The 11,807-nt window shown below is 37.5% G+C and overlaps 1 non-coding gene across 1 annotated transcript; it reads right to left on the bottom strand.

The window, feature by feature from the left end:
- Positions 1-11,022: 11,022 nt before the first annotated feature.
- LOC133302998 (small nucleolar RNA R71) lies at positions 11,023-11,128 on the bottom strand. Its single transcript, XR_009750416.1, has one exon. It is a non-coding gene; the product is annotated as a small nucleolar RNA R71 (small nucleolar RNA).
- Positions 11,129-11,807: the final 679 nt, after the last annotated feature.

Below are 11,807 nucleotides of genomic sequence, written 5' to 3' on the forward strand. Positions count from 1 at the left end.
CATTAAATCACTAAGAGGTTTGAACCCATGTATAGAGCAGAAGAGATAAATGATCAGAATTATCAAACATAGTGGAATAAGAAAAAATTAGAATAGACTTAGTTGATGTCAGATAATGAGACAGAATGATCAATGTATGCAGAATAGTATAGGAATAAATTCGAGCCCACAAAATGTGTCTCCTTAAGACAATTTTCCCCTTCACTGATGCCAAAGGTTGATGGACACTTATATTCCAAGGTAGAACGGATTTTGTCTGAAGAGTGATGGCACTATCAGTCAACAGTCCAAACGAACACAACAATATACCAGAGGGATTACACCATAGGATGAACGAAAATATGCAAATCGGAAGGAAGAAAAAATGCGACAGAGTTTCAGTGTAGAAATCAGATTATTTTTTCAAGGGAGATCAGGGTCTATTTATCGATACTGACCGGTCACGTTGAACTGTCGTGTCTGACGGATGCGAACAGGTATGACCGGTGGCCGATTCGGTGAACAGGTACAACCGGTGACCGGTTCGCGAAAGGTAAGAACCGGTTCAGTTCAAAACGCTCAAAAAACTGGCGGGTAGAAATGTTTGGTTTTGGAAAAAAATTGGAGGGAAGCAACGGATAGTCACAGGGGTATTTTGGACAAAAAATTAAAAAATTATTTAATAAAAAATTATTTTTATTTAACACAAATGTATGAACCAAACCAACCGATCCGAGCCGAGTCGGACAGACGGACGGACGGCGGCAACGGCGCGCATGTGGTGGACCTAAGCCCACTTAGCTCCTCCCCCTCCACAAAATGTGTAGTGACCCAAGGGCCAATTTAGGAGTGTGAGGTGGGAGCTTATAAACTCTCTCACCTCCTACTAGTTGTCCAATGTGGGACTTCTTAAACCCACACACCCTTTCGACTTCCATTTTCTCTTTTCTTAACTTACTTCTTATTCATAACCAATAGATTGTCTACACAATTTATATGTAAATTTCAATAATCTCCCACATGGATAAGAAGTCAATTCATCGTGAATAAAATGCATAAGAATATAAATGCTAAGTGTAATTTTCTCAACGAGAAACAACTGCATCGAGATAGGTAGAGTTACCTTTGAACCTTCTCTAGTGAAAACCTATAGGATATACTCGGTCAATCGGTGTTCTTGGCGACTTGAACCGTCGACCTTTAGTGTATACCTAGACAATAGGAGTCACACAATTGCTTCTCTAGCATTGTTGGTCCTTTGTTGTGCCCATTTTGGCCGTGAGACACCTACCTGGTTTTGCGAGTGTTCTAGAGAATCGGCCTTTGAAAAATTCTCATAGAAGCGGACCTCACTTCACACTCACATAGGTGATTTCTTGTGATGTAACTCACTATACATCATCTGAACACAACAGATTAAGAAATCATTAAAAGCCTAAATGCTTACCCTCATAAATACATTGTCTTGTCATACGAATGAGTATGAGTTTAAAAACTCCACATTGTCTTGACAGTCGAACATCACTTAGTTGTCTCTTTGAACCTAGTTCGTGGGATCTCCACTCATCTAAGTAACTCATTCCTTTTAACAAATTGTCAACCAATTCTCTAGGAATCCATTTGGTTAATGGATCCGCTATGTTCTCTTTAGACTTAACATAGTCAATTGTAATAATTCCATTCGAGAGTATATGTCTTTCGGTATCATGTCTACGACGTATATGTCGAGACTTACCGTTATACATGACGTTCTTGGCCCTTCCAATAGCTGCTTGGCTATCGCAGTGTATGCATACGGCTGGTACCAGTTTTGGCCAATTAAGAACTTCCTCAATAAAATTATGAAGCCATTCGACTTCTTCACCAGCTTTATCGAAAGCAATAAATTCTGCTTCCATGGTTGACCTTGCAATGCAAGTCTGTTTGGATGATTTCCAAGACACAACACCCCCACCAAGGGTGAACACATATCCACTTACGTATCTAGTGTCGTTAGAGCCGGTGATCCAATTTGCATCACAATACCCTTCTATAACTGCGGGGTATTTCTCGTAATGCAAAGCAAAATTTTAAGTGTACTTCACGTATCCCAAAACTCTTACCATAGCTTTCCAATGATTTTCATTTGGATTACTAGTAAAGCGACTTAACAGACTTACTGCATAAGCAATATCAAGTCTGGTACAAATCGTAACATACATAAGGCTTCCTAACACTTGAGCATATAGCTTTTCTGTTGTAGCCTTACTAGTGTTCTTTAATAAACTAAGATTAGAATCTACGAGGTTCTTCACAGGGGTTATATTCAAACTTTTGAATTTCTCAAGAATTTTAGCTATATAGTGTGCCTATGATAAAGCCAACCCTCCAGATGTTCTATGGATTTTAATACCTAGGATAACGTCTGCTATCCCCATATCTTTCATATCAAATTTACTTTTAAGTAATTATTTGGTAGCTTTAATCATTTGATTATTACTACCCATGATCAACATGTCGTCTACATAAAGACAGACAATGGAAAATCCTTTTTCAGTATTTGGAACATAAACACATTTGTCACATTCATTTATTCGAAATCCATTTGATAACATAACTTTGTCAAATTTCGCATGCCATTGTTTTGGAGCTTGTTTTAACCCGTAAAGGGATTTTATTAAGCGACGAACTTTCAGTTCTTGTCTTGGAACAACGAAACCTTCAGGTTGTTCTAAATATATCTCTTCTTCTAGGTCGCCGTTTAAGAAGGCGGTATTAACATCCATTTGATGTATTTCTAATTCATTCAATGCATCTATCGCGATCAACATCCTAATGGATGCGATACTTGTAATAAGTGAATAAGTATCGAAGTAGTCGAGACCTTCACGTTGCCTGTAGCCTTTTACCACAAGCCTAGCTTTATATTTATCAATAGTGCCATTTTCATTCATTTTTCTTTTGAATACCCACTTACTTCCTAAAAGGCTTATTTCCAGGAGGAAGGTTTACCAATTCCCAAGTGTGGTTGGACAAGATAGACTCTATCTCACTATTGATAGCCTCTTCCCAGAATGGTGCTTCCGGGGACGTTATAGCTTCCTTATACGTCGGAGGCTCGTTTTCTAACATATACGTAAAAAAATCAGGTCCAAAGGATGTGGCTGTCCTTTGCCTCTTGCTACGTCTAGGTTCATTTTCTACATCCTCTACAGGATCAGTATTAGTTGTAGCATACCGAGGTATCATAATGTTATTATCATTATTACCACTTGATTCGTGTACTTTATTGTATGGAAATACATCTTCAAAGAAAGTAACTTCCCTTGACTCAATAACTGTATTAACTTGTATATCTGAGACATCAAATTTATAAACCAGAAACCGATAGGCACTACTATTAAGTACATAACCGATGAATACACAATCCACGGTTTTAGGTCCGATTTTCAACCTTTTAGGTTTAGGAACTGCAACCTTAGCCAAGCACCCCCACACTTTAAAGTATTTCAAGGATGGTTTCTTTTTTTTCCATATGTCGTATGGTATGCTCTTTGTCCTTTTGTGAGGCACTCTATTTACAATGTAGTTAGCCGTCAAAATGGCTCCCCCCCCACAAATTCTGTGCTAAACTGGATGTAATTAACATAGCATTCATCATTTCTTTCAATGTCCGATTTCTCCTTTCTGCAATCCCATTTGATTGCGGTGAATATAGAGCTGTTGTCTGGTGTACGATACCAGACTCTATACAGAATTCCTCGAAGGGGCCATCGTATTCTCCCCCATGATCGCTCCTTACTATTTTAATTTTCTTGTTAAGTTGATTTTCAACTTCACTTTTATATTGCTTAAAAGCAACAATAGCTTCATCTTTACTATTAAGTAAATACACATAACAATATCTACTGCAATCATCGATAAACGTAATAAAGTATTTCTTATTATCCCTAGATGGTGTAGATTTTATGTCATATATATCAGTATGTATTAAATCTAACAACTCAGTTGATCTTTCAATCGATTTAAAAGGTAATTTCAGAAATTTTGATTCAAGACATACCTGACACTTTTTATTTATACATTCGAATTTAGGTAGTAAATTTAAATGAATTAAATTCTTAATTGATTTTAAATTAACGTGTCCTAATCTATTATGCCATAAATTAGAAGACTCAAGCAAGTAAACAGAAATAGTAGTATTATTAATATTATTGGAATTGTTTACAGTCATCACATTCAGATTGAAAAGGTCCTCACTAAGGTAACCCTTTCCTACATACACATCATTCTTAGTAAGTACAAACTTATTAGAAACAAATACAAGTTTAAAGCCATTCTTGCTTAACAGAGATCCAGAAACTAGGTTCTTGCGAATATCAAGTACATGAAGCACATCATTGACTGTCACTATCTTGCCAGATGTCATCTTCAAAGCCACTTTTCCCACACCTTCAACTTTTGAAGTAGATGAATTACCCATAGAATATTTCTTCTTCTTTGACTTTGATCCCTCTTCAACCACATAAGCCTTAGAGACCATAGGTTTGTTGCCATTCCTCTTATCATAAATTTTATTATCTTCCTCTATCCTCAATCTCATAATCAGCTCTTCAAGTCACAATTCTTTGCGCTTATGCTTGAGATAATTCTTGAAATCTTTCCAAGAATTTGGTAACTTTTCTATGAAAGCAGCAACTTGGAAAGACTCATTAAAAGACATTCCTTCTGCATGAATTTCATGCACAATCACTTGAAGTTCTTCAACTTGACTCACAACAGATTTGGAGTCTTGCATCTTGAAGTCCAAGAATCTCCCAACTATGAATTTCTTTAAGGCAGCATCCTCAGTTTTATACTTCTTGTCAAGACTATCCTATAGTTCCTTACTAGTTTTTAGGGTACTATACACATTATACAGTGTGTTGTCTAGACCATTGAGAATATAGTTTCGGCGAAGGAAGTCAGAATACTTCCAAGCATCAATAACAGCAACCTTTTCCTTGTCAGGCTGTTCTCCCTCATCTAGTTTAGGAGCATATTCCTTGAGGAAACGTCCCAGACTCAGTGTTGTCAAATAGAACAACATCTTCTGTTGCCAACGTTTGAAATGTCCCATTTAATTTTTCAGGTTTGTCAGCATGCATTGGAACAGAGGCAGTAAGATTGGCAGTGTTTGTACTTGTAGTAGCCATTTCTGTTACACAAACAGAATCCGAAATTAATCACACAGATTAATCACACATTAATCACACAGTAAATAAAAACATAAACAGTATATAAAACAAAAAATACTGATCACAGGTTCAAAACACCAAATTGTCTTAAGATTGTTATTGAAGACAGTGGGTGATATTAAATTACTAAGAGGTTTGAACCCATGTATAAAGCAGAAGAGATAAATGATCAGAATTATCAAACACAGTGGAACAAGAAAAAATTAGAACAGACTTACTTGGTGTCAGATAATGAGACAGAATGATCAATGTATGTAGAATAGTATAGGAATAAATCCGAGTCCACATAATCTGTCTCATTATCTGGACTGTCTATAAAAAAAAAATTTTGATAATAAATTCGTCAAGTTTTTTGATAAAAAATTTTCATCAAAATTTTCAACGAAATACATTTCTATAAAAAAATTCCGTAAATTTTTTTGACAAAAAAAACATTTTGACAAAAAAAATATTCTGTCAAAATTCTTTAGAGAATCTAAATTTAGGCGAAAGTTTCAAATGAAACATTTCCCTCGAAATAATTTCCGTCAAAATTTTCGTCAGAACACATTCCCATCGAAATTTTGAACGAAAAACATTCCGTCAAATTTTTTTGACAAAATTCTTTTTTCATTTAAAACATTTGATGGAAGAAATCATTTTCGTCAAAACTGTTGACGGAAAGTAAATTTCAATAGAAAAATTTTTTTTGTACAAATTTCAACGAAAAAATAATTTTGTGATGAAATTTTCGTCTTTTGCAATGTAAAAATTTCGACAAAATTTTGTGAGAAAACCAAGTCAAAAACGGGTCAGGTCAGATTTGACCCAGTTCAGAAACCAAGTCAGACCCACTTTAGAAACCAAGTCAGGTCAGATCCAAACTGGTTCTGAACTAGTTCAACAAAATCCAATCCAAGTCAGACCTGATTTGGATCAAATTAAAGCGGGTCGGGTCAAAATACCTGACCTATAAAAACCAAGTTGGATCGAGTCGGACAAAAACCTGACCCGACCTGACCCAAGCACAACCCTAACTATTTGTAAGGCGTCGGATAAATATTGCGACAGCACTTAATATTATGGTTGATTAATTTGTAAGAGACAAGCACATTTTGTCTTATTATTAAATGTAATTAAATTATTTATTTAAGATGGCATCAGTTTTTTTTATTTGTAAAATGTGGCGGCCAATATTGTGATGATAGGCCAATACAGACTAATAATGGCCACAGGTTTTAGTTCTTCGCAACATTACATTAACTAATAATAATGGACAAAAACTTCTTCCACCTATTGCTGGAGGGTAAGATGACATTAAGGGGCGTTTGGTAGAGGAGAAATTTTTTTTTAACCGGGAATCACAATTACCGGTAATATAGTAAGGAAATGAATTTCCCGAGAATGTCTTAAAAAAGCTGTTTGGTAAGTCAAAATATATCCGGGAATACTTATCAAATTTTTCTGATAATATGTTTGGTTGATAATAAAATATTGATGGAAATCTGAGTCATTTTACAAAATTATCCCTTACACATACCCGACTTTCAGACTTTTCATCTTCTTCAACCACGATATAGATCTTGATATATTCTCGCCTTGGTAGCCCAAACAAAATTTGTTCTTCTTCTGAAACACTAGCACTAAACTAACCATCTCATTTCTCTACTTTAGGTATATTGGATTTACAGATGACAATAAACCACAGCGACGAGAAAGGCTAACTAACCAACAACAATTTACTCATTCAATTTCATTTTATATAAACTATTATAATATATCCTGTTTGGTTGGCACAATTGGGGGGAAGTAATGATTTTCTTTACATAGTTGTTGATTTTAAATGGGAATTTTGTGAAATTTCTTGGGCCTGTGTTTGTTGTTTGTGTGACCATGTTGAGTGCCGTGAAATTGGTTTCAATATTTGGTTCAATCCATCATTTTACCGGTTTGCTTCATGGTTTTGGTTTTAGGTTTGGATGAGAAAAAAAAAATGTAATGTTCTGCAACTAATTGTAGATCTTCTCTCTGAAATGGGACGGCGTACTATAGACCAAACAGGTGTTAAACAACCACCGTCAACTCACGGGAGATCAGCTTTTGCCCTTCGACGAAAATGGCTTCCGATTTCGAATGAGGTGAGTAGACAAGCTTTTGGTTTCAACAGCAGCTTGCTCACAGTAGAAGATCATGACCTTTTCTGACGAAGAAAGAGACCACCCGTCATGAAGACCAGCCTTCAAAAACGAAGGGTACAACTGTCCAAAAATATCATAAAACAAATCCTTACATCGAGTATTTCACAAATACCACCCATTTGGAGGTAATTTGAGAAGGTAAACTATAACACATTTTGGTCATAAAAGTAATTCCAGGGCAAACTGGATACCTGGCCAACTAATATCAAAACTTCTACCAAACATGGCCAAATACAAAACCCATTTTAACTTTCCTGGTATTTTTATAAATATACCTCTACCAAACAGCAGCTAAAAGAGGTGATAAGTTTCGTTAAAGCTTTTTTCATATGACGTAAGGAAATAAAAGTAAATACATCGTTAAAGCTGCCAAAAGGCTGGGATACTCTAGTGGGGACTTTGAGTAATTCAGCTCCAGAAGGAAAGTTGAAGATGGATGTCGTGACAGACAGTCTCCTGAGCGAAGAAGTTAGGAGAAGAGAACGAGGTGTTTCTAGCACGTCTGAGGCCAACGTTTCTGAGAACAAAGGGAAATCCGACTCCCGGGGTAGAAGCAAGAGCCGGGGTCGAGATCGTGACAGACGAGGAAAGTCCAGAGGTCGGTCAAAGCTGAAATATGAGTTGAAGTGCTTTTACTGTGGAAAGACGGGTCATATGAAGTCAGACTGCTGGACCCTGCAGAATGATGAGAAGAACGGCTCTGTGAAGCCAGATCAGATTATTCCCAAGAAGAGGGAAAACAAGAGCACCACTGCGGTGGCTGCCAACTCGAATGCCCAGATATTCCTCCTTGGTGAGGATAATTATTTGAATGTTGCATATGATGACTGCACCTGGATTGTTGACTCTGATGCCTCCTTCCACGTTACTCCACACCAACGTTTTTTCTCCTCTTATCGAGGTGGTGATTTTGGAGTCGTGAAGATGGGAAATCAAGTGACCAGCAAGATTGTTGGTGTCGGTGATGTAACTCTGACCACAGATGTCGGACGCCGACTTGTATTGAGAGATGTAAGGCATGTTCCTGACATGCAACTGAATCTAATCTCGGTAGGCAAGCTTGATGATGCCGGGTTAGTGAACTACTTTGGTAGTGTTAGATGGAAGCTGGCCAAGGGAAACTTGGTCGTGGCCCGAGGTAAGAAGGAAGGCTCCTTGTACGTGATGCAAGGAAAGATCAATGGCGGAGAAGCCAATTCTGTCCGAGATGGACCTAGCTTGGAGTTATGGCTCAAGCGCCTCGGCCACATGAGCGTGAAAGGGCTCCAAATCCTGCATAAGAAAGGATTACTGACCGGGTTGAAAGGCCAAGCGTTGGGAGTTGCACGCACTGCCTAGCTGGAAAGCAGCACCGGGTTTCTTTTGTGAGACCGGATCAACCAAGAAGACGCAGGTATATTCTTGACCTCGTCCATACTGATGTTTACTCCATGTCGGAGAAATCTCTTGGAGGAGCTCAGTATTTTGTTTCATTTATTGATGACCACTCCCGCAAAGTGTGGGTATATTTGTTGAAATCTAAAGACCAGGTACTCCAATCCTTTAAAGAGTTTCATGCTATGGTTAAAAGGGAGACTGGCAAGAAATTGAAAGTGGTCCGATCTGATAATGGTGGTGAGTACTTGATATGCGTCTAACATATGGAGATTTCTAAGTAAAAGAAGCAAGGAATTAATCATAAATGTGTGAAAATAAGCTCATAAATGCAAGAAATATTGATTATTCCTTCTCAATCATTCTCTCACTCAATTTATGCATTTTGATAGCAGGAAACACCAAAAAGAAGTGAAAGAGAGAAGTTGAAATTGCATAGTCTCGCGCAAAAAATGGCGCGATCCGCGTGATTTTGGCAAATTACTTTCTGTTTGTCTGCGCGATCCGCACGGATTTGGCGCTGATCGCGCAGGCGTCATGAATGCAGTCCTTGATTTGTGGAGTCGCGAATTTGGCACTGATCACGCGGGCGTCATGAATGCATTCTTTGATTTGTGGAGTTCGATTAAAAGTGAAATTTAATCAAATTAATGAGAGGATTATGACCTGATTGATTGGTGGAATTATGAGAAAAATGGAAATTTAATTAGAATTAATTCAAGGATTATGACCTGATTGAGTAGCTGGCTATATAAAGGAAGCAGAAACTCTAAAACAAAATCATCTTTTGGCAAGGAGAAATTGGAGAGGAAGCTCTCGGTGACTGAAGATTCAAGACTTCTTCTTCTTATTTCGGTTTTACATTTTCATGAACTCTTTCTCATTATTTAAATTGTCAGACATGAATATGTCTTGCTAGTTTTTTAATATTATGGTAAGGGTCACAACCCTTGATGTGAACCCCTTGTAGTTTGGTTAGTTTTTACATTTAATTATTTCAATTGCATTTATTTTACTTTGTTCTTCATCTTTAATTCTTCTAGAATTGATCACTCTATTAGGATTGCGAGGGTTAGGGTTCGCAATAGGGATATTGGGATTCTAATACCTGACAAAGGGTAAAATAACAGTTCATGTATGCACTAGAGATAGGCTATATAACTGCAAACGTGGAAAATTCACTGGGTTAAAAGATTAACTTGAAAAGGGATTTCTAAGGAATTAGGATTCTAATAGGGTTAATAAAGTTAAGATCTCTAAGGGATTAAGGCTTAACTAATTAATTAATAGATGGTGAAATGTTTGATCAATTGGGTAATTAAATATAAAACATTAATCAATATTACAAGGTGGGGATCAGAAAGGTGTTGGAGTCCTTTACTGCAATAGCTTTCTACATATTTTCTCAACTCTCAACTTTTGCTTTAAGTTTTCAACTTCTCTTGAATTGTTCATAAATTATTGAATAACTCATAATTGTTACAAACACCATTACTTTCAAATCAACTCTTGTTCTTCCATTCTTAAAAAGGAACAATTAATTGATATTCGACCCAATCCCTGTGGAGACGATACTTTTCTTATCACTTTATTACTTGGAACGATCGGTATACTTGCCGATTTCGCAACAAGTTTTTGGCGCCGTTGCCGGGGATTGGTGTATCTTATATCAATTGATTTTGATTTTAAGATTGGATTTTTATTTTTAAATTTTTTGTGATATTCGGAACAAGTGCTACTAATCTCTTTTCTAAGTTGTATGCGAGGTAAAGAGCCCGAGTTTCCACTTGATTTGGAGATCACTAAAACAGAAAAGAAAAATAGAAAATTTACTCGGAAGAAGCTTGTATTCAACGAGTTAGATATTCTGCTAGAAGAAGATAAAATGGCAAACAACAATGATGCTGGCAATCCACTCATGTACACTATTCTGACTCCATTATTCAACAGACCCAATGTGAGCATTGTCCATCCTGAAGTGGGCAACAATCATTGGGAGCTCAAGTCCGATAATATTCGACTGGTGGAGAGAGCTCAGTTTGGTGGAGAGGATGATGAAGACCCTAATAGACTCATAAACAGATTCCTGATGATCTGTAATTCTACAAAACATCCTCAAGTGTCTAATGATTCAGTCCGGATGAGATTATTTCCTTTCGCTCTTAAAGGAAAGGCTCTTAGTTGGTTGGAAAGGCAACCTGCAGCAAGCATCTCAACCTGGGATGATTTATCACAGAAGTTCTTTGCTCGGTTCTTCTCGATGGAGAAGTATAACCAGATGGTGAATGATATCACCAATTTCACTCAATCAGAGGGTGAATCAATGTGTGAAGCATGGAACCGGTTCAAGGACTTGATGAGAAGGTGTCCTCAGTATAACTTGACTGCTCGTAGTCAGGTTAGAATCTTTTTCAATGGTTGCAAACCGGAGATTTGGATGGTGCTAAATGGTGCAGCAGGGGGCACTATTAAAATTGAGAGGATGGCTGCCAACGAAAACCAAGCGCTGTCATCCAAGCCTAAAAGAGGTATCCTTAAACTGGAAGGCAATGATGTGGTGATGGCTGAAAACAAGTTGTTATCTCAGCAGGTAGCAAACTTGACATCAAGGCTTGATAAGATGCAATTTTCTAGCGTCCAAGCTCAAGTTGCAGCATTTGTCTGTGAATATTGCAAGGAAGATCATGAATCCAACGAATGTCCTACTCTTCTAGCCGATGATCCTCCTTAGCAGGTACAAATAAATGGTGTGTGGTATGATCAGAGACCCTCACCACAAAATGTTCCAAGAACTCAGAATTATCCTTCTGGGAACAATAACTTCCAAAGGAGGGTGCAAGGTACTGGTCTTGACTTTAAGTCCAATAACTATTTGCAGCCACCGCCAGTTCAACCGAAGGAACCTTCTGAGTTAGAGAAGCTAGTGGGACAAATGGCCCAATATTCGAATGCTTTTATGGAAGAGACTCAGGCAAACACTAGAAACACACAAGCTTCCATCAGAAATTTGGAGAGTCAGATAGGCCAGTTGTCTAGGCAGTTGGCTGAAAGGTCTCAAGGA

The sequence above is a fragment of the Gastrolobium bilobum genome, unplaced genomic scaffold, assembly GCF_033153095.1.
Source record: "Gastrolobium bilobum isolate Gb01-03AN ecotype WA unplaced genomic scaffold, APGP_CSIRO_Gbil_v1 utg38958, whole genome shotgun sequence".
Taxonomy (NCBI): domain Eukaryota; kingdom Viridiplantae; phylum Streptophyta; class Magnoliopsida; order Fabales; family Fabaceae; genus Gastrolobium; species Gastrolobium bilobum.